Source organism: Dasypus novemcinctus, chromosome 16, assembly GCF_030445035.2.
Source record: "Dasypus novemcinctus isolate mDasNov1 chromosome 16, mDasNov1.1.hap2, whole genome shotgun sequence".
NCBI classification, from domain to species: domain Eukaryota; kingdom Metazoa; phylum Chordata; class Mammalia; order Cingulata; family Dasypodidae; genus Dasypus; species Dasypus novemcinctus.
In genome coordinates this window covers 4122431-4146943 of record NC_080688.1, presented here as the reverse complement: position 1 = coordinate 4146943, position 24513 = coordinate 4122431, and positions in this window count along the sequence as shown.

The window sequence follows — 24513 nt, the reverse complement described above, 5'->3', positions numbered from 1 at the left end:
AAGGCATTAACCAATGTCTCTGTTTCTTTCTTAACCCTCTCTTGAGATGTTCTGTCTAGTAGTGATAGTGTATTAAGGTTCCACACTATGATTGTAGAAATACTTACATCTCCCATTACTCTTTCCATTGTTTGCATCATATATTTTGGGACACTTTTGTTAGGTGCTTAAATAATTATGATTGTACTTTATTCTTGATATATTACCCCTTTTATTAATATGCAATGTCTTTGTCTATTTTACAATAAGTTTGTCTTTAAAGTCTATTTTGTCCAATATTAGTGTAGTTATTCCCACACATTTTTGGCTATTGTTTGCATGTAAAATAGTTTTCCAAACTTTCAGCCACAAACTACTCTTTAAGATGGGTTTTTGTATGCTGCATATAGATAGGTCATATTTCCTTATCCATTCTTCCAAATTGTGTCTTTTGATTAGATGTTATTACTGTAAATTCAACACTTACTTTAAACATTTTTTTCTTTAGGCTTACATATGTCCTATTGTATTTTATTTCTTTTTTATCACTTTGGTTACATTAAAATAATCTTTTCTACACACTCCTCCAACCCTTTCTTCCCTGTTTTTTCCATTCAACCTGCAGAACTCCCTTTACTATTTCTTAAAGCACAGGAATCTTGTTGACAATTTCTCTCAATTTCTATTTATCTGTGAATATATTGAAATCGCCCTCATTTTTGAGTGACAGTTCTGATGGATATCAAATTCTCGCAGATTTTTTCATTCTGCAATGACCTAATTATGTCAATGACCTAATTACATCATATCACTACCTTTTTGCCTCCAGATGAGCAATCAGCACAATCTTATTAAGCTTCCGTTATATGTGATGAATCTATCTTCTCTTGCTGCTTTTAGAATTCAACACTTCGAGCTTTTGACAATGGATAAGCATGTTTCATGGGTTTTGCCTTTTAGGATTAATGTGTTTGCAGTGTGCTACACTTCCTAGACATGTACATCAATGTCCGTCCAAAGAGTTGGGAAATTTTCAACCACTATTTCTTTCAACATTCCTTCTTCCCCCATTTCTCTTCTCTTCTCCCTCTGGGATGCCTATAGGTATATGTTTGTGTGTTTTCTGTCCTCATTCATTTCCAATAGTCCCTAATGATTTTTTTCTACTTTAAAAAATATCTTTAAGTCAGCTACCTGTGTGATTTCAGATATTTAATCTTCAATGTCACTAATTCTTTCCTCTGCCTGTTCAAATGTGCTCTTGTGGGTTTACAGCACATTTTTAATTTCTTGCATTGTGTGTTTCTTTCATAAGCATCAGCTCTGTTATCATTTTTTAATGTTTATTTCTTCTGTATGTTCCCCAGTGTCTGCTTAATATCCTTCATGTCTTTCTTCACTTCATTAAGCTGATTCATGAAGTTCAATTGAAAATCCTTTCTTAGTTGTAAGAATGAGTAAGTAATGCTGAAAATAGGTGAAATATCCAGCTTCCTAAATGGATAATTATATATGGAAACATCCTAATGCAACACGGGCTGTCTTGTTTAAAAAATGATTTTCTGGGCTTCTTGTTGGTGTTGGTCTTGGAAGCTTTAAGGGTCCAATTGTTGCTTCCCACTCATTGAAATATTGTTGAACTTGTTCACAGTTCACACTAAGTTGCTCACTGCTTTCTTCAGCTTACCCTTGATAGTCATATGATCATTCCTCCCATTTGAATTAAGTATAAATATCTGAATCTTCTTTTCAAATATGTGGGGTTGTTCTACATAAAACTCAGAAGAAGATATTTTTATGGACTCTTTATATTGACATCATACCAATCAGATAAGATAAAAAATACTTTTTATTATATTACATATTATGTAATGTAATACATTATATTATGTATTATGTAATAATTGTGAAATAGTAATTTTTGTATGCAAACATATATTATGATTATTAGCAATATAAAAGATAGGGAAAAAACAAAAATCATATATAAAATGTTATGGAAGAGATGTTGCTATGAGTTCAGGTCCAGAAACCAAGAAGTTCACCATAAGGTAAATATAAGCAAATTATCACTTTGTTCCCTGAGGGCAACAATGTTCAGATGATCAGGCCATGCATAAGCAGAGATTTTGTGGGGCAAGATGACTCCAGCAAAGACTTTAAAGTCTGTATTTGTTGGCATGAGGGTGTCTGAAGGAGACCCATGTGGGCTCCATTTTTACAGAATTACAAAATCATTGCAAGAAACTTCTGAGAGCATGGCAGTAGTGAATATTCTTTTATATTTATGAAAGATTTTATTGAATAGCTCACCAATAAGAATCTTTCTTAATCTACATTTTCCAAGATGTATGTTTTCTTCTTACAGACATATTATTTTGCCTACTATGTTCCTTAATGATACTGAAATTGTTTTTGAAGTATAATATTGGCCTTTTCATGCCATCTTGCCTTATTTGGTTCATGTTTCTTTGGTATATTATCCCTGGAATGTAGGATTTATCATTTTTTTCCCTAAATTTATTCCCAAGTCTTTGTAATCATTTATTGATGAATATTCTTTAGACACTATTAGAATTTCAAAAGCTTGTTTTCATTCCTTAATACACTTTCAGAAGCAACAAAGCTTCAGGGACTATTCTAAGTTAGATTCAAAGCTTACATGTGCCATTATGACATTTATCTTGACATTTTATCTTGGCACTTTTCAAGTTAATTGCACAAGCATTACCATTACCTTTGGTGACTTTGTGTCTCTCAAACACTAATTTATTTCAATTCATGTAGGGTGAGCATGCTAATTCTGCTTTATTTCACCTTATTCACACATGCCATAGATTTATTAATTTATTTTGTAATATCTCATATAATTTTCTCATGTGAATATATCTCATGGTAAAGAACTCTAACATGTTTCTGAGCAAACACCAAAGCTGAAACCATTTTTGTGAGTTTTTGATTTTCTCAAGGTTTACAGGAAGAAATAATCTGTGCTATCTGTCAACAAAATGCTCTTAATCTAATTAATCTCAACAGGTTTTCAAAGCCAGGCACTGAACCTCAACTTTTCTGAAGGCTGCCTTACTGGAGCCCCTGAGAATTGTCAAATGTATAAATATCCCAGTTATTTCCAGAAAAAAAGATTACCAAGTATAATAGAGAATCTCAATGTATGTTTTTTCATATGGCTTAGAATAAAAATACTCCTTTTTGAAAAATGACTCTCTAGGTTGTGCTCAGTGAAGAGAAAAGAAGAGTCATGGTGATGGGCTTTAATCTCTGAGAATTTTTGTGACATATTCATGTTTGTGGAGACAAATCTCATATCTCAGGTAGTAGGTTTATTTTTAAATTTTATGCATAGGTTTGCGTTTAGAATTTTATAACAAGTGAACAAAATCTTAATTTGTCTAAACTATGGTGACAGTTTGTTATTATTTGCATTTGTATGATTTTATATAACCTATTTTTTCATCATGTTGCTTACATTTAAGAATGAGATTTAGATGTTTATATACTTAAGCCCAATTTATGCCAGAGCTTTCATTGTGTAAGAAGGTCTGATTCTCTCCATTTTAATTTATGTCATCTTATCTTTTTGTTCTTTTCACTACAGGGATACAACAGCATATTAAAAGGCATGGAAAATTTCACCATTATCACAGAATTCTTCCTTATGGATATCACAAGCTCCTGGGATCTTCAAGTCTTAAAAGGTCTGCTATTCTTAGTGATTTTTCTGGGAGCTCTAACAGGGAATCTTATGACTCTTTCTGTTATTGTGATGGACCCACATCTTCACTTCCCCATGTATTTCTTTATTGGAAATTTATCCTTGATTGATTTGGGTTATATCTCAGTTACTGTTCCTAAATCTGTTGTGAATTCTCTAACACGCAACAACTTGATTTCCCTCAAGGAATGTGCTGCTCAGGCCTTCCTGTATATTTTATTTGCATCCTCAGAGTATTTTTTCCTAGTGGTGATGTCCTATGACCGTTATGTTGCCATTTGTCACCCTCTTCATTATGGTGTCACTATGACCCCACATTTGTGCACAAAGATAACAGGTGGCTCATGGGTCGTTGGGCTGGTCTATTCTGCAATTCACACGGGCACCATATTCAGGCTTCCCTTCACTAGATCCAATGTGATCCATCAATATTTCTGTGACATCCCTCATGTTATGAGCATCTCATCTCCAGCCACACAGTTTTCTGAAACTGTAACCCTTGCTGTAAGTTCTTGCCTTGTCCTATTCAGCTTTGTTATCTTACTTACCTCATATGTTAACATCTTTTTAACTGTGCTCCAGATGCGTTCTGTGGAAGCCCGCAACAAAGCCTTATCAACATGCTCTCCCCAAATATTGACTTTTATTTTATTTATCATTTCTGGATTGTTTGCTTGTTTGGGCCCCATCTCAAACGAGTCAGCCATCCATACTCTTCTTGCAACCATGTTCTATACCATGGTGCCCCCTTTTGTAAACCCCATCATTTTTAGCCTGAGGAACAGGGAGATTAAAAGAGCTCTAGGCAGAATGTTAAGTAGGCATTTCCAAATTACTTAAACAGATTCAATTTTTTTATGGGAAACAATGTCTTAAAAATCAATGAAAGAAAAATAATGTATATAAATTATTACCTTGAAATTTAGATAAAATAAAAAAAATTTATTCATTTGTTTTTTAAACAAGGAATAGTTAATCACTGAGCAGCTACTTTGATTAAATGAAATGACTTATTTCTTGTAATAACTCTTTTACAAATGGTAAATAGTAAAGTATGAATATTGGATTTGTAGCATCATCGTAATATCCTCATTTTGGTTTAAACAAAGAAAGACCTTGAAAAGTTAGTCACTTTCCCATAATCACATTGCATCGTGTGGAAAGTTGAAGAGAAAACTCAGTTCATTCTACCTGCAAATATATGCACTAAGGTCATCTCTGTTTTCACCATCTAATATAATTATTACTTGTTCATGTTTATTCCTTGATTTCATATAAATATACATGCTTGAATCAGGGACACTTTTATCAGTATAATATAAATTATGTCTATGATATTAAGATTAGATTAATTATATAGAGAAGTCCTTAAACCTGTAAATATATTAACCCATATTCCTAAATTTGGGTAACATACAGTTTATATCAGGGTTGGAACATTAAAAAAGCAGAGGGGAGAAAGAAGGCAGCTGATATTTACTTAAGTAAACAGTGATCTACTACCTTATAGTTATGCAAAAAATGAAGACAAAACTATGGAAAATGTATATATTAAAAGACTAATTCATCTAATAAGGATTTCATACATGAGTAAATTATTACTCATTTAGAATGACAAAGGAAAAAGGCATGATAGTACAGTAATACTGAATTCAAGTATGGGCATTTCTGTACATGAGCTCATGGAATAAAACACAATGGGGTGGATAAAAGGGAATAAAGAGACCTGATCCACTGCAGAATGGTGATAATGGCAGATATGTGATGAAAACACAGAGGTTATGCAAGTTTCAAGATGTTTTTGGGATAAAAACAGAATTTGTTTACAAAAACCTGAAAAAATGTTTCTAGAATTATTTTTTATATAATGCTTAATTCTGTATCCAGTTATTTGCTATCTTTCCAGTTGTGTGTGTATGTGTAAGAGAGACAGAGAGGGAGAGAGAATATTTTGACAACAAAAAGCTTTTCCTATCTTTCTCATGTACAGCTATGTAGATAACCTTGTACTATTTTAATAATTAAATTTTAATTTAACAAAATTATAACAGTCATGATTTCATCACCAATTGGAAAAAATACACAAGCAGTTGCCTTTCATGTGAAATTGCTCTATAAGAATTAAATAATTCTGTATGCAAATTTCATTATGTATTTGAAGTTTTATTAACTAATAAATATTATTGTTAAATAAATGTTAATGATGTTCATTTGGTTGCTTAAAAAATAGGTCAGTAAAAATGGCTAAAGTATAAGTAATGGTGTCCTATTGTTTTAACTACTGAAGTGTAAATCACAGTATTTAATACATTAATCCATTTCCAAAATCCATGGCTAACAATTCTCAACCTACTAAATGATTTTGTTTTCAACATTATCTTTTACCATTTACAATCTAATCAGCACTGCATCAACATTGTGTTTACATCATATTTTTTATAGAGTATGGTAAAGCTCTCCATTATTGCCTTTCTTATATTTATAAGGTGTGCTTTGTTTTTGTGTAAGCTTTCATGTTTATATTATTAATTAATTAGATTCTAATCATAACCATAGACAAATATCTGTTCAATATATTAATTTTATCTATGAATTTGAGTATCTCACCATAATCCTTTGATTTTTGAAAATGGTTTTTAAAATATGTATTAGCAGATATTTATCCCTTTTAAATTAGAACAACAGAAATGTTCCCCCATTGTTTTAATCACCTATGTGTTCTCTTGAACACATAACTTTGTTTATGTGTTCTCCTTGACTGAGATAACTTTCATGTACCAAAAAATTATTTTTGCTTGTATATTTTTGTTTTTATCTATTGTTAAGGAAGTTCATACAAATGCATGTTAGCAAAGGTTTCTTTTATTTCTATTTGTTCTATAGTATTTCCTTTTAAAGGGAGGTTTTAATGTCCCTGGCATCCAAAAATATAAAGGAAGAAAGAAAGTATACAGTGATTTTTCTTCCTCTGGGGATACAGTGTTGCTGTCATCAACTTTTTAAAAAATCTACTTCCCTTTTATTTGGGCAAAATTCTTTATGAAGTTACTAAGTTACCATAAATATATGCAACTATTTTTTAAAACTGCTCTATTCCTTTGCTATAATTTGTACCATGTCAGTACTATACTACATGAAGTGTTTATTAATATTAATATGTTATTTTGATGGCACCCCTTAAAAAGAGTTTTCTGCATTGACCATTGTGCATTAATTTTAATTTTAGAATGATTATTCAGTTTTTCAAATACTTAACATCACTACAGAGTGTTATTCCATTTAATACATAATATTTTTTAGTTGAAATTTTCTTTTATAGTTATATGGCATATATGGAAGGGTTTATTTTTCCCTGCACTAGTTGTAATTCATAACTTCTATTTTTAGTTATATTAAAATGCACTAGTTTTATTTCTGCTTATGAAAATAGGTAAGTTATTTGTGTTTCATATAGTGCTGTTAATGAGGTTATCCATATATTTTTTTTATATTGCCATTATTATTGCTATTGTTGTTATTGTTGTTATTTCAATGTTAATGAGATAAAGAGCCCAATAAAGATAAGATAAAGAGCTCAGTAAACAGTTTGGACTTATATCCCCAGCTTCTCTCAGATTGGTAGAACAAAACCTAAGAACACACTATGTAATTAAATTGCATCCAAAAGACAAGTACTATCACAGACACTGTTGTAATTTTGTTTGTTCTTTTGAGATAGTGATATTTTGACTCACCTGAATATACTGATTGAAACACCAAATAATTTTTCTTTCAATCTTCCTCCAGATAATTACTTAAAGAACTATATACTAGAAGGAATACTAAGAAATATAACACAGTGAGATATCATGTGAAATATGAATATGGACAACATTGAATATATGATTGTACAAAATATAAATACAAATAAACTAGAGAGATGGAAAGAAAATAGCAGCTTTATACAGCAGGGGAAACATAGAAAGATGAGTGCTGATGTTGTTTTTTTTCCTACTTTTTAATTTTTAAAAATTTTTATTTTATTGGAATAATGAAAATGCATTAATAATGATTAAAGTGATGAATGCACAACTATGTGATTATACCAAATACCATTATTGTATTCTTTGGATTCATTTATGCTTTATTAATATGTATCAATAAAATTGATTTGTTCAAAAATAAAAAATGTGATACATGTCAATTGCAGTACCAGAATATGTACAGCAGTAGAAATTACATGGACTCTTCCAAAAACAGGGTCAAATTTACTTTAAAAATAATTGCAAATTTTGTGTAGATTTATGCTTTTGCGCTTTTGTTTCTATTTTCTCCTAATTTCCACATGTACAAGTTTGTCAAATAAGTTAGACTCGGTAATATACATGCGGAAAATACTACAGTCATTCCCATTTGACATTTCAAACTCATACTGCCAATGATATTTTCCTGTCTCCTTGTGAATTATTGGACAGTCCTTTTGGATAATAAAAGTCCAATACCATTTAATAATTAATTTGTGTATGAAAGAAAAATGCATTGCAATATCAAAAAAATACATTGCAATATCCTTCTCCAAATTTGCATCCCCTTTATAATTGACCTTTACAGTCAGAGGAAAAGGATATGTTTAGCTGCCTTTTCTTCTTTTTAAAAAAATCAATTAGAGAAGATGTGCGTTTCCAGAAAATCATTCAAAAAATACAATATTATATATATCACCTTATTTTCAGAAACTTCTATTGATGTGGTACATTTGTTACAACTTATGGAAGCACATTTCTATAATTACACAATCAATTATAATGTATGGTTTAAATTAGAGTTCACTTTGTTTTGCAGTTTCATGGACTTTTAAAAAAATTTTTCTAGTACAATATTAACTACCAAAAATTTCTGTCTTTTAACTACATTCTAATATATAATTCAGTGTTATTAATTGAATTCACAAAGTTGTGCTACTCTCACTGCCATCTATTACCAAAACTTTCCATCATCCCAAATAGAAACTCTGTACATTTTTTAACTCCCTATTCACTACCCCAGCTTATCCACTTATTACTTATATCCTGGATTTTGACTCTATGAGTTGGCCTAATCTAATTATTTCATATCAGGGAGATACTGCAATATTTGGGTGTTAAATGGTACTTCAATGAATTTATTTGTTTTTTTTAATTTATTAGATAAGTTTTGGGTTTACAAAAATATCATGCATAAAATACAGGATTCCCATATAGTACCCCACCAACAAGGTGTTGCATTGTTGTGGAACAGCTGTTACAATTGGTGATAGCACGTTTATATAATTGTACTCTTAATTAAACTCCATGGTTCACCTTAGGTTCAGACTTTGTGCAGTGTAGTTCCGTGGATTATTAAAAAAAAAATTTCTGCTACCAAAGATACAATCTAACATTTCCTTTATTAATTATATTCAGATATATATTACACTGCTTTTAATTGCATTCACAATGTTGTACTACAAACCATTTCAAAAACATTTCAATCATCCCTGTATATTTTAAGACTTATCTTCCATTATCTGTCATAACCCTGTCCCTTGTAAACTCTATTCTAGATTCTGACCCAAGAAGTTTTCTTCTCTTAATTGTATCAAATTAGTGTGATCAAACAATATTTGTACATTTGTGTCTGGCTTATTTAACTTAATGATATTTTCAAGGTTCATCCATGTTGTCACATGTATCAGGATATAATTACTTTTTATGACTAATTGATATTCCATTTCATGTATATTTACATCATTTTATTTATGCATTCTTTGGTTGATGGACATGGGTTGCTTCCATCTTTTGGCAATTGTGAATAATGCCACTATGAACACTGCTGTACAAATGTCTGTTTGAGCCCCAGCTCTCAATTCTTTTGAGTATATTCCTAGTAGTGGAGTAGCAGGCTCATGATAGTTCTATACTTAACTTTCTGAGAAACCACCAAATTTTCTTCCAGAGCAACTGTACCATTTTACATTACCAAAGGCAATGATTGAGTGTTCCTATTTTGATGCATCCTATTGTTAATATTATACTTGTTATTTACTGTTTTTACTAGCAGAAATTCTAATGGGTGTGAAATGGTATATCACTGTGGTTTGGATTTGTATTTCCTTGATGGTTATTGATGTTTGACCCAGGCCGCATGTCAAACGAACCGGCACCTGAAAGAGGGAGTGGGAATTGGGGGACAAGAGGTGAGAGAAACAGAGACAAGACAGGATTCTGATCAAGTCTCCATTTATTGAGGGTAGTGCATCAGAATATATACTAAGGGGAGGGTATTAGCAGGGGGTGATAGGCTGATGAAGCAGCTCTTCCATATAAGGCAATAAAATGCTGTTACACCACTTGCTATAGGTTGTGAGTCTTCAATGCTGGTCATGGCTTCAACATCTTGTTGCACAGGTGTGACACTTTTTGCCTGGGAAACTGGGGAAAGGGGAAGAAGAAGGTGGAAGCACAGGGGTGGAGTAGGTGTACTCATGAAAACTGCCATGTTGCTGGAAACCACAAATGCATGTAGCTCCAGGCGGCTCCCCACAGGTCCCCCGTCTTTATTATATTTTATGAAGCACCCTGAGTTTGGGGGGAACTGTGCCTGTCTTAGGTCGGGGCGTGCAAATGGTTAGGCGGATTGCCTTACCCGTCATGGAGAATGCAACAGCGGCAAAAGTCTGTGTCTCTGTCTTAGGTGACTCTGCCATGGAACCGATCACGCACAGTTGCCCATCATTGGCTATCCAGTTCATCACCTCAGAACCTGACAGGGTTCATATGTATTTGAGAACTGCTGCCAGCAGTCAGGGTGCTCCCATTTTGGTTATAATGTGTGGAGGCCAGAGGGAGGTGCGGTACACACCGCGTTCTCTTACTGCGGTTTCATAATGGAGGTTTGGGGAGGTGAAAGCAAGACGGGGAGAGAGAAACATGAGGGAGCTGTAGCAAGAATGGGCTCTTCAGTTGCAAGCAGCTGGCACTGGTGGATGTGGTGTGCAGCGTTGGCCGATACACTCTTAGGTTGTACTAAAGACTTGGAGTGCCAATGTCACAGAAGGATTCCAGGGGGGCTGTACAGCCGCATGGGTTTTAGCATTGGTTGCTCTCCTGCAAGAAAGCAGAGGTCATCTCAGGGAGAGTTCTCTACCCTGGATAGGTTGTTATTATCTATTTGTTTTACCAATCATTCCGGCAGACACCTGGCTGAATCTAGTTCTTTGGAATAGATGCAAATTGATCCTCTGCCCCATATTAGGACGGGATCGGGTCCATGCCAGGTATTATCCATTGGGTCTTTCCATAGGGCAGAGGCATGGTTTGTGCTGGTATTAGGGTGCCAGAAGCGGTCAGCCGCAGAATGTCCTTTTTGATCTAAGCTTAAAAAATTTAGAATAGAGTGGGATAATAGATTTTTGGGGGATCCTTTGACGGGGTACCACTCCCCCTTTTTTATTTTTTCTATGATGTTTTTTAGAGACAGATGCACTCTTTCGACTATACCCTGGCCTTGGGGGTTATATGGAATGCCTGCGATGTGTTTTATGCCCAGATGTTGGCAGAAGGTGGCAAACATGTGACTGGTATAACTGGGGCCATTATCTGTTTTTATTTGTTGTGGGATTCCTAATACTGACATGGCAGTTAACACATGTGCAATAACGTTTTTTCCTGCTTCCCCCATTTGTGGGGTGGTGAAAATAAAGCCGCTAAAGGTATCAACAGTAACATGCACATATTTTAGATTACCAAATTCAGGAATCCATTTGCCAGAGGGCATTGGGTATGAGACCTCGAGGATTCACTCCTAAATGAGGTGTAGGTAAAAGGGTTACACAGGAAGGGCATCCTTTAACAATCTGACGAGCCTGTTCTCTGGTAATTTTGAACATAAGCCTTAAAGTATGTGCATTAATATGATGTCATTGGTGAGCTTTAACAGCCTTGTTAAGGTTATCTGAGTTGTTATGCATGCCCTGGTTAACATAGCACAGTAGTTGAGTGGCTTGATCGGCTAAATGGTTTCCTAGGTTAAGGGGACCGGGAAGACTGGAATGAGCTCTAAGGTGACCAATAAAAAAGGGGTGATTTCTTTTTTGAATAAGAGATTATAGTTGAGTAAATAAGGTTGTCGCTTCTGAGATATTGTTTATTTAAGCGGCAGTTTCAAGCAAAGGGACTGACTGAGCTATATAAGCGCTATCTGTGAAGAGATTGAAAGAGGCATCTCGGAATGCAGAGAATACAGCTATGACAGCTTGTAGCTCTGTAAGTTGGTTAAGGAGGGAGAAAGGGGCCAGGTGGATGGCCAATCAGCCTTTTTTAAGATGGTAACGTCTGCCCCTGTATCTATTAGGCCTTCGAATTGTTTACCGTCAAGCCAAAGAGACATAGTAGGTTTGTGGGTGGTGATGGGGTGTACCCAGTAGGCATAGGAGCCGAATGCTCTATCCCTGCAGTCACTATCAATGGCAGTGTTGTTGGTGGGTATTAGGGGGAGTATTAGTAGTTGAGCAACCTGCTGTCTGGCAGGGAAGGAAATAATGCTTTTTGGAGCAGAAGCCATAATTTTTATTTCTCCGGTGAAATCACTATCCACAACTCCAGGGGAAATGTGGAGGCCACTAATAAGGGAGCTGCCTCACCCAATGATGAGGCCAAAAGTGCCTTTTGGTAGTGGGCCAAATACACCTGTAGGCAGGGCTTGAACTCCCATAGGCGGTGTTAGTACTGTGTGGGAGGAGGTACAGAGGTCCAATCCTGTGCTCCTTGAGGTGGCTCTACAGAGGTCGGAAAAAGATTGCCACTGGCAAGAACAAAGCTGATTGCCCCATAAGTCTGATTGTTTGTCAGGGCCTGGGGCTGGCCCCTCCTCCCATTTCCCTGATAAGGAGGGAGTGTGCCACCTGAAGAATCGGTTCTTGATTTGCATTCATTAGTCCAGTGTCTGCCCCTGTGGCAACGGGGACAGGAGTTGGGAAGTAGGGGTGGCTTTTGGCTAGCAGGGGGGCAGCGCTGACAATCTCTCGCTAGATGGCCAGGGTTGCCACAAGAGAAACAGGCCCTGGGCGCACGGGGCACCCGGGGATGGAAGCACTTCTCTCAAGGCCGCAGCGAAGGCTTGGGCCTGTTCAGAGGTGGCCTCCCTTATGGTGGCAGCTATAGTCAGGCCCTGCTGCTTTGTGGGGCCTATGTCTGAGCAAACCTTAATGTAGCCAGAGAGATTGTCCTTTTTTCTATAGGGCCGGATAGCCATTTGGCAGGCTGCATTAGCATTTTCAAAGGCAAGTTGTTTTACATAGTCAGCATCAGTATTTGCATCACCAAACATTCTCTCAGCGGTGGTGCAAAGTCTACCTACCAAGTGGAAGTCAGAGAATAGTTCCTCAGGGCCCTGATAGATAGAAGTTAAGGAGGTAAGGGATTGTCCCTTGGTAGGCAGTCTTTTACAGGCCTTAAGGGCTGCAGCACGGACTTGTTCGAAAAGTCTGGCATCATAATGCAACTGATTTGAGTTCTGCTTAAAATCTCCTGCACCGAGAAGCATGTCCTCAGTCCACCAATTCTTAGTTCTGAGATTCCGCTGTGCGGTTTCCTTGTAAATCTCACAATATTCTGACTTCCAGAGGAGATAATCTCCTGCACTGAGAGTGGAGCGGGGAAGGGTGTGCCAGTCATGGGGGGTGAGCCACCCATCAGCAATGTGTTCTAACAGAGAGAGGGTGTATGGAGCAGTAGGGCCATAGGTGGTGACCGCGGACTTAAGCTCCTTCAAGGTTTTGAAAGGGAAAGGGTTATAGATGCGCTCAGGCTCAGGTTCAACAGCAACCTCGCTCCCCTCTCCAGCCTCATTAGGGCTCCCAGGCCTCTCGATAACAGGGAGTGAAAAAAGGGGTGGTTAGCGGAACTTGGCAGTTAGGGGATTTTTTAGAGGAGGGGTTAAGTTGAGCTGAAGCTGTAGAGTTGCACATTGAGATTCTAGATCCTTTCTCCTTTTAAAAGAGAGAGCCATAACTTTAGTTCTGCATGGGGGTCTAGGCTAGTGGGGGCAGAAGCAGAGGGGGGGGTTGCATATGGGGGTGGGTGGAAACCAACAGAGCATTCTTCAGCCTCAGGGTTGGAGTTATCGGAATCCCTACACGGGTCGTTAGGGTTTGGATTACTAATAACTCTCCTCTTCTGATTAGGGCCAGCTCTTCCCTTAGAGATATTATTTTTGCAAGGGGGAGGGGCACTCTCATCATCGCTATCTATTTTAATAGACACCGAGTCTGAATGGGGGGGTTATTTAGCAGGACTTTTTGCTTGGGAGGTGGGGGGATTTAGACCTGTCATGTGCTAGGAGTTCCTCACCTTTAGCACCTACTTGTGCAGCCAATATGTTGGTGTGGTGGATTGTGAAGAGGTCATTGATAACATTCCAGTAGAAGAAAGTGGTTATGGGAACACTCTCTGGGCCAAAGGTTTTATAAAAGTCTTGTAGAGCGTCCCCAACTCTACTCCACCACCTTTCATTTATGGTCCCTTCTTGAGGAAGCCATGGACAGACTTCTCTCAAAAATCTAAAGAATTCTATTAGCTCCTTAAATTTAACCTTTATTCCTATCACCTTTAACGCCTCTCCGAGGCTCTTAATAAAAAGTTTGTGCTCACTCATTGCTTGCCCCATATTCGCCAATCACTTACCGAGGCTTCGCAATCAGGAGGCAGGTTCCCTTGCGGCGTCCTTTTATTACTCTCTGATTCTCCTTTTTGATTTCTGGATGTTACACTTGGTCCGGCCGGACTGTCTGTCAGTGTTCCTCACTGGATCCCTCGTTTTCAGGTCCCTATGTTCGGGTGCCATTTTACCCAGCCCGCAGGTCAAACGAACTGGCACCTGAAAGAGGGAGTGGGAGTTGGGGAACAAGATGTGAGAGAAACGGAGACAAGACAGGATTCTGATCAAGTCTCTGTTTATTGAGGGTAGAGCATCAGAATATATACTAAGGGGAGGGTATTAGCAAGGGGTGATAGGCTGATGAAGCGGCTCTTCCATATAAGGCAATAAAATGCTGTTACATCACTTGCTATAGATTGCGAGTCTTCAATGCTGGTCATGGCTTCAACATCTTGTTGCGCAGGCACGACACTTTCTGCCCGGGAAACTGGGGAAAGGGGAAGAAGAAGGCGGAAGCACAGGGGTGGAGTAGGCGTACTTATGAAAACCGCCATGTTGCTGGAGACTGCAAATGCACGTAGCTCCGGGCGCCTCCCCACAAATGTTGAGCATCTTTTCATGTTCTTTCTCCCCATTTGTAAATAATCTTTACAGAGATGTCTAGTCAAGTCTTTTGCCCATTTTTAATTGTTATTTGTCTTTTATTGTTAGGTTGAAGAATTTCACTATGTACTCTTAATATTCATCTTTAACTGATATTTGTTTCCTGAATATGTTTTCCCATTGTATAGGTGGTCATTTTTCTTTCATGATAAAGAACTTTGAAGCACAAATGTTCTTAATTGAATGAGGTACATCTTATGTATTTTTGTTGCTTGTTGTTTGGGTGTGAAACTTAAGAGACCATTGCCTAACATAAATTCTTGATGATACTTCCTTACACTTTCTTCCAGCAACTTTATAGTTCTGGCTCTAACATTTAGGTTTTTGAATAATTTATAGTTAATATATGTATATGATATTATGTAAGAATCCAGCTTCATTCTTTTGCAAAAAGTGATCTAATTTTCCCAGCACACATTTTTTGAAAACCAGTTGTGAAGGTGTGTTTTTAAGCTATCATTTCAACTCAATTTCTCTCTCTGTCTGTCCTTGTGTAGGTCCCATGCCATTTTGTTTACCATTGCTTTCTTTTCAAGAATTCAATTGATACATATTAATAAAGCATATATCCATCCAAAGTATATAATCATTGGTGTTTTCTATAATCACATAGTTGTGCAATCATCACTTCCATCATTATTAGAGCATTTTCATTATTCCAATATTAAAAATGCTAAGCAAAAAGCAAACAAATAAAAAAACACTCATCACCTCTCAATCACTCTGTTTTCGCTGTTGTTCTGTTTCTGTATCTCTAGTTTATTTGTATTTATATTTTGTAAAAACTACCTTATGTATGCAATATTACCCATATTCATAATTCATATGATGTTTCACTGTTATACAGTCCCATGTTACAATTCCTTAAACTTTGCCTTTCAACCACTGACATACTCATATAATAGATGTGATAGTCATCAACACCTTGATGTTCTCTCACCATGTCCATTCATTTTCAAGGATTTACAAACAACTTTTTAACCAAGTCAGCACAGATTAACCCTCATCTTTATATTCTATACCCTTATTCTATTTTCTGGTGACCTATATTCTAATTAGTACCTCCATGAGTTTATACAATATATTTATTTCATAATAGCACAATCATACAGAATTAGTATTTTGTGTCTGGCTTGCCTCACTCAGCACAATATCTTCCAGCTTCATCCATGTTGTCATATACTTCATGACTTCATTTTTTCACACTCCTGCTTAATATCCCATTGTGTATACACAACTGTTTGTTTATCCATTCATCAGGTGTTACCCACCAAGATGGCTTTCTTGTCTGTGCATTGTTTTTGCTCATTGTCTGCTCAGTTTTTTTTTCCTGCCCATTGTTTGCTCATTTTTTCTTTAGGAGGAACCAGAATTGAAGCCAGAACCTCCATGTGGGAGGCAGGCACCCAACTGCTGGATCTCTACCAACCCCCTAATTGTTTTTTAATTATATTTTTGTTTTTGTTTTCCCATAGGTTATTTCTTTATTTTTGCTTAGTAAATATTTATCAATTTTTAAATATTTTTTCTTGCAAGTGTCCTACCAGTTATAAAGAAACATCCAAAATGGGGAGTGGGTGTAGATCTGTGGTTGAGTGCCTGCTTCACATGTATGAGATACTGGGTTCAATCCCCAGTACCTCCAGCTCGAAAGGAAGCCTAGTTATTGCATTTTGCTCACTGTCTGCTTGGTGTTTGCTTGTTGTCTGGTCATTGTTTTAACTTCTCTGTTCAATGATTTTCCTCATTGTCTGCTCTCATTTTGCTCAATGTCTGTTTATTGCTCCATGTTTGTTTGTCTTCTTTAGGAGGAACCAGAATCAAACCTGGGAACTCCCATGTGGGAGCAGCTTCCCAACTCCCTGAGACACTTCTGCTAACCTCATCAGTTGTTTTTAATAACTTTTAAAACAAAACAGTCAAATTTTCCAACTTCATTTTTCTTTTTCAAGTTGACTTTGTCTCTTCAGGGTCCTTTACCTTACCATATAAATTTGATGATTGGCTTTTCTACTTCTGTAAAGAAGGTTGTTTTAATTTGATTGGGATTGTTTTGATTCTGTAAATCACTTTAAGTAGAATTGAAATCTTAACAATATAAAGTCTTCTAATACATTAACATGGAATGTTCTTCCATTATTTAGGTATTCTTTGATATAATGTAAGAATATTTTGCAGCTTTTTGTGGGCAAATACTTTACATCTTTGTTTAGATTTATTCCTAGACATTTGATTATTTTAATTGCTATTGTAAGTGGAATTTTCTTCTTCTTCTGATTATTTAGTTCTATTTAATAAAAAGACTACTTTTTTTCTTTTTTTGGTTTTGATATTGCTGAATTCTCTTATTAGTTTTTAGAAGATTTGTTATAGATTTTTCAGAATTTTCCACATATAGCATCATATCATCTGCAAATAGAGAAAGTTTCACTTCTTCCTTTGCCATTGGGATGCCTTTTATTTATTTCTCTTGCCTATATACTATTGCTAGAACTTCTAGTACTATGTTGAGTAATAGCACTGACAGTAGGGATCCTAGTAGGAAAGCTAGTAGCCTTTAATGATTTGGTTTGTTATTTGAGGTGCATTTTTTTTCCATTTATTCCATTTATCATAATGAGAATATTTCTTTCTATTCTTAATTTTCTATTTGTTCATTATCCAGATGGTAGGCTATTTTTTTTTTTGTCAAATGCCTTTACTTCCTTAATTGAGATGATCATGTTTTTTCCCTTCATTTTGTTAATATGATGTATCACATTAACTGATTATCTTACATTGAATCATTCTTGAATAACTAGGATAAATCCCACTCAATCATGTTGTTTACTTCATTCACTATGCTATTGGATATATTTGCTAGCATTTCATTGATTTTTCTTCTATATTCATAACAGATATTAGTCTGTAATATTATTTTCTTGTTCTATCTTATTTGGCATTAGTATGAGATTGGTCCTTGTCTCTTACAATTAATTAGGGAGTGTTACCTCCACTTCACTTTTTTACATTTTTACTTTCATTATTTTATTTTTTGTTTTTATTGATTTATTTTGCTTTTTTTGGAATAAATTTTTTTCCCTTCAAGTTTTTGAGAGTTTGAAGCAGGATTGGCATTGTTTCTCCTTGTAATGTTTGGTAAATTTCACCAGTGAAATGATCTGGTCCTGGATTACTTTTGCAATGAATTTTTGATTATTAGTTTAATCTCTATTTTTTAGTTGTTTGTTTACATCTTCCATGTCTACTTGAACCAGTAAAGGTAGTTTGTGTGTTTCTAGGAATTTGTCCATTTCATATAGCTTAACACTTTTAATGGCATACATTTTTTTATAGTGTCCTCTTATAAGTCTTTTTATTTCTGTGGTCTTAATATTAATGCCTCTCCTTCACTTCTGATTTTAATTAGTTTCATCACTCTACTTTTCTTTTCAATCTCCCTAAAGTTTTGTAAATTTTAATGATATTTCAAAGAATTATCTGCTGGTTTCATTTTTTTCTACTTTGATTCTCTTTCCATTTATCTCTCTTCTAATATTTATTTACTTTTATCTGCTCTCTTTAGGTGAATTTTTCTCTTCTTTTTGTAGTTCTACTAGTTTTGAAGTTATGTCTTTGTTTTAGGATCTTTCTTATTTTTTGATGTAACAATTTAGAGTGATAAAATGCCTCTTAGTATTCTCTTTCCTGAATCCTAAAAGTTTTGAAATGTTCTGTTTTTATTTTTCTTTCAACAGAAGATATTTCCTAAATTCCCTTGTGACTTCTTCTGTCAATGATATTTAGAAATGCTTTAATTTTCACATATTTGGGTGTTTTCATGTACCTTCTCTTTTATTCCTTTCTAACTTAATTCAATTTTGGTCAAAGAGGATCATTATATTATTTAGATGTGTTTTTTTAAAATTTTATTGAGACTTATTTTGCATCCTAAAACATGGTTTGTCCAGGAGAATGACCCAAATGCACCAGAGAGGTTTCTGTACTTCTACTGTTGTGTGAAGAGTTCTCTACATGTTTGGAAGTTCTGGTTGGTTTATGGTTTGCTCAAGTCTTCTACTATCATTTTGATCTTCTGTCTAATATTGTATACATAATGAAAGTGGTCTGTTGAAGCCTCTTATTTTTAACATAGAACTGCCTATTTCTCCCTTCAAATCTGTCAAAATGCACTTAATATTTTTGGAAGCTCTGCTGTTAGGTGGAGATATATTCATAATTATAAACAAATATTTTTCTTCCCCATTTACTCATTTAGCAGTATATAATATCTTACTTTTTCCATTGTAACTTTTTTGACTTGAAGATGTATCATTACTTTTTATGAATTTGCAATTTAGAAACTGCAAGAAGTAAAAAGTGGAGGTACATTTGCAAAATATAGTACAATGCCACTAGTGTCTATAATTACCTATATGGTTGCATTTACAAGAGATCTTTATTTCTTTATGATGCTTCAGTCTATGGTTTCATTTATTTCCCTTTAATTCTGCAGAAGTACCTTTATCATTGTTTATAGGACAGTCTAAGGGTGACAAATTTCTCTGATTTTGACCCTCTGGGAATGTCTTTACTTTCCCTCATGTTTTAAATAAAATCAGGATACATATAAAATTATTGTTTGACAATTTTTTTTAACACTTTAAAATATTCCATTTCCATGCATTTTTTCTTTCATGGTTTTTGAAGAGAAACATGTACTTTTGGGGGGATTCTCATATATAGCTATTGACTTTTTCTTGCAACTTTCAGAAATCTCACCTTATCTTTGGCAATGGGCATTTTGATTACAAAGTTATCTTCAACTTTATTCTGTGTGGATTTCACTGTGTTTCTTGAATGTGTGTATTCATGTCTTTCATTATATTTGGGAAGTTTTCTACATCATTTTATTGAATATTTTTCCTGCCCCTTTCTCGCTTACTTCTGGGATTCTCACAATGCCTGTATTGTTACCTGATGGTTTCACACAGCTCTCTTATACTCTGCTCACTTTCCTTCATTCTATTTTTCTTTCTGCTCCTCAGTCTTAGTCACTTCCATTGTCTTACCTTTAATTTCGCTGATTCTTACTTCTGCCAGTTTCACTCTGCTGTACAAAACTCAAAGGGAAATTTTCAAATAAAATTTTCTTGAAATCTATCACTAATACATGAAAATATATAAGCAATAAATATATATTAAAATTTGAGAATTTACAACACAAATATGCATATCATCATACAAATCTCCCATACATTTCCCCACTAACAACACTTTGCATTTCTGTGAAATATTTGTAAAAAACATGAAAGCACATTCTCAAAATATGCCTACTGACCCTAGCCAATACCTTATATTTGGTGTTTATTCACATAATCCTCCCAATTATTGCACCCTATATTTGTATTATACATTTGTCATGCTTCAGGAGAAAACATTCTCACATTTGTCCTATTACCCTCAGTTTATCATTCACCCCTGGATTCCCTGTGCTAAATAGTCCCATTCATTTTACAATACATTCCAAGTGTACATTCAGTTGTTCTTATTTTCATCACAGAGGTGTGTAGTCATCACCCCATTCAATTTTAGTACTTTTTCATTACTCAAAAAAAAAAAGAGAAAAACAACATCCACCTTTTACACTCTTATTTTTGTCCATTTGTACAGAAAAATATTTTTTTGTAATTGTTGCAAAATATTGCAATATTACTGTTAACAATTGTCCATAAATTAGGTTGGTTGTAATTTTCCCATATATCACTGTATTCTTAGCATTTTGTAAAATGAGAGCATTCTTATATTTATGTTATTAACCACATTCTTCATCCATTGAAATCACTAGTTTATAAATTCCCTAGCTTATTGTCTAGTGTCCTTTCACTTACTTCCATGGACTACCCCTTTCAACCCCAATCATATTTATAAATTAGCAATGTTATTTATACATATTGTAATGTGTTACTCTCAACTCTATTCATTTCCATACTTTTCCAATTTACATTATTAATAATGTTGCATACATTAAACATCACAATCTGTTCTCAATCAACCTTCTATTTCCTAATAAATTATAAACTAGAGTTTGCAATCCATGACTTTACTCATCATATTTAGTTCATATAAATGAGACCATACCATATGTGTCCTTTTGCTTCTGGTTTATTTCATTCAACATAATATCCTCTAGGCTCATACTGTAGGTTGTAATATATGACCCAATTTAATTTTTTCTTACAGTTGAATAGTATTCCATTGTGTGTATCTACCACATATTGGTTTACTATTTATCATTTGAGGAACTTGGGCTGGCTCTGTATTTTAGCAGTTATGAATAATATTGCTTTGTACATCGGTGTTAAAATGTCAGTTCATTGCCTTGCTTTTAGTTCTTGTATATATCTTCCTAGTTAAGAGATTGCTGGTTCACACAGCGGTTCTATATTCAGGCTCTTGAGGTACTGACAAATTTTCTTCCACAGAGGCTATACCATTCTATATTCCCTCCAAAAGTGATGGAAATTTCCTGTTCCTCCACATCATTCCCAGAATTCATAGTTACATATATATGTAACATTTATATATACATATATATATACATATATATATACACTTATATATATATGTATGCATGTATGTATATGTAATATGTAATGGCTATTCTATAAGATATGAAGTGGTGTCTAATTGTAGTTTTGACCTGTGTTTCCCTAATATTTAGTGATGTTCAACATCTTTTATGATTTTTTTTTGCCATTTGTATTTCTTCTATGGAGAAAATATCTGTTCAAGTATTTTGCCCATTTTTAAATAGTTCTTTTTTTTAATTGAGTTGTATGATTTCTCTATATAAAGTAAATATCAACCCCTTTTAAATAGGTAGTTTTCAAATATTTTCTTCCATTGTGTAAGCTACCTTTTAAACTTCTTGACATTTCTTGTATTTTCTTCTAGGACTTTTATAGTTGTCACTTTGATATTTAGGTCTTTCATCCATTTTGAGTTAATTTTTGTATAAAGTGTGAGTTTGAGATCTTTCTTCCTTCTGGATATGGATATCCAAACCTCCCTGTACTATTTATTGAATAGACCTTTTTGGCCCCACTTTGATGGCTTAACAGCCTTGTCAAAAGTAAGTTGACTGGACTTCCGGCAAGATGGTGGCTGAGTGAGCTTGCCTTGCCATCTCTCCTGGGAAGAGGCAGCTGGGCACCGCTGGAGGTTCTCCGGGACCAGGCTTTTTCAGGATTTTTTCAGGGCAGGAAGTGTCTGGACATCGATTTGGTGGGAAGGTAATGGAAAGGACTGGTCTATAAGATATAAATTGGGACTTTTCAGGAGGGGGAGGCAAGATGGCGGCTGAGTGAACTTCCCGGTTACTAGCTCCTGGGGGGAATTGGCTGGGAGGCGTCGGAGACTCTTTGGGACCGGCTGTTTCGGGATTTTTCCTGGTCCGGAGGTGTCTGGACATCGATTTGGAGGGAAGGTAACAGAGGATCCATCTGTGAAATATACACGGAGATCCCAGCTACGTGTGGAGGATTCCCTCCTTGGGTAGGTGGAGCCGAGGCAGCTAGCACCGCGCGGAGCCCCGGCGGGCGGTGGCCAGGGTAGCTGAGTCCGGCCGAGCCCGGCTGAGCCGCGGCAGGCGGGGGGGCCGAGCCCAGCTGAGCTCGGCCGAGCCCAGCCGCACCGCGCCGGGCAGTGAGCGGGAGAGCCGAGCTGCGCTGCGCCGCGGCGGGCGGGAAAGCCAAGCCCAGCCGAGCCCAGCCGAGCCACGGCGGGAGGGGAAGCCGAGCCCAGCCAAGCCACGGCAGGCGGCGGGCGGGGGACTGGAGCCCAGCTGAGCCCAGCCGAGCCTGGCGGCGGGGTTTCTGTTCTTTGTTTTTTTTGTTTTTCTTTTGTTTTTGTTTTTTTTTTTATTTTTTTTTGTGGTTGTTGTTCTTGTTGTTCTTTTTTTTTTTTTCCAATCCTCTCTTTCTTGTCCCCAATATTCTTCTTATACTATTTTACCTTAACAATACAATAGGTCCTACAGGAAATACCTCACATTTGCTGGGTTTCCTCACCCTCCACTGCCTCATTTCTCTGTGAATAGATTTAGCCTATCTACACTATCCCCTGTCCCCTACAACTTGGTATCCTCCACCATCTGCTATCTCTCCTATATTCCATCTCCCTTTCTTTGATCCACAAAGTGTCTAACTCTTAATTTCTAATACCGTTGTTTAGTTTTCCATCTGGTATTTGTCCCTGAAACTATTACCTTTCTTTTCTCTTTCCCTCTCTCACGAAAACAATAGCCTCTTAGTACGTACCACATTCCTCCCATATTCAGTCGTCTACCTCATTATAGGTACTTTCCTACTACTATAACTCTACACAATTTACATGATCTAACCTCCATCCTCCCAGAACTCATATTGTTGCTTTGTTAACATATATCACCAATACTACTTCACACTTTTTCCTTCCTTACACAATTGACTTTCCCCAGCACTAATACTTTCCTTTAAAGTGAGCTTAACTAGCAATAAGAAATTGGAACAAGAAGAACAAAGTGACAAAGAGAAGATATAACACTTACGCAAAAACAACAGCTAATTAATCTCCAAGACTAGACAAAGAAGCTAAGGAACTGATTAAACCCATCAAGAAAAAATGTTGACAAGACAGCAACAAAAATCTACAAACCAAACCAGTAATCAGGAAAACATGGCTGAATCCAATCAACAAACTGAAAATCAGGAAGGGGGGCAGGACTTCGCACAAGCAATGAAAGATCTCAGAACATTTATCACCGACAAATTTGATGAAGTAATGAAAGAGGTTAACAGCGTGAAGACAACACTTGGAGGGGAAATTGCAGACATGTGCAAAAAAATAACAGATATGATGGAAATGAACACCACAATTCAAGAAATCAAAAATACACTTGCAGCAAATATCAGCAGACTAGAAGAGGCAGAGCAGAGAATTAGTGATGTGGAAGACAGTGCATTGGAAATCAAACAGATAGTAGAAGTGGTCAATAAAAAGGTAGAAAAAATCCAGATAGGACTTAGGGACCTGAATGATAACACAAAACGCTCAAACATACGTATTATAGGCATTCCAGAAGGAGAAGAGAAGGGAAAGGGGTCAGAAGGAGTGTTGCAGGAAATAATGAATGAAAACTTCCCAAATCTACTGAAAGAGACAGATGTACATATCCAAGAAGCACAGCGCACTCCACTGGTCATAAACCCCAACAGGCCCACCCCAAGACATATACTTGTCAAATTATCCAATGCTCAAGACAAAGAAAAAATTCTAAAAGCAGCAAGAGAAAAGAAAACCATCACATACAAGGGAAACTCCGTAAGATTAAGTGCTGATTTCTCATCTGAAACGATGGAGGCAAGAAGGCAGTGGTATGATATAGTCAAGGTACTAAAGGAAAAAAATTTCCAACCAAGAATAATCTATCCAGCTAAACTAGCATTCAAAAATGATGGAGAGTT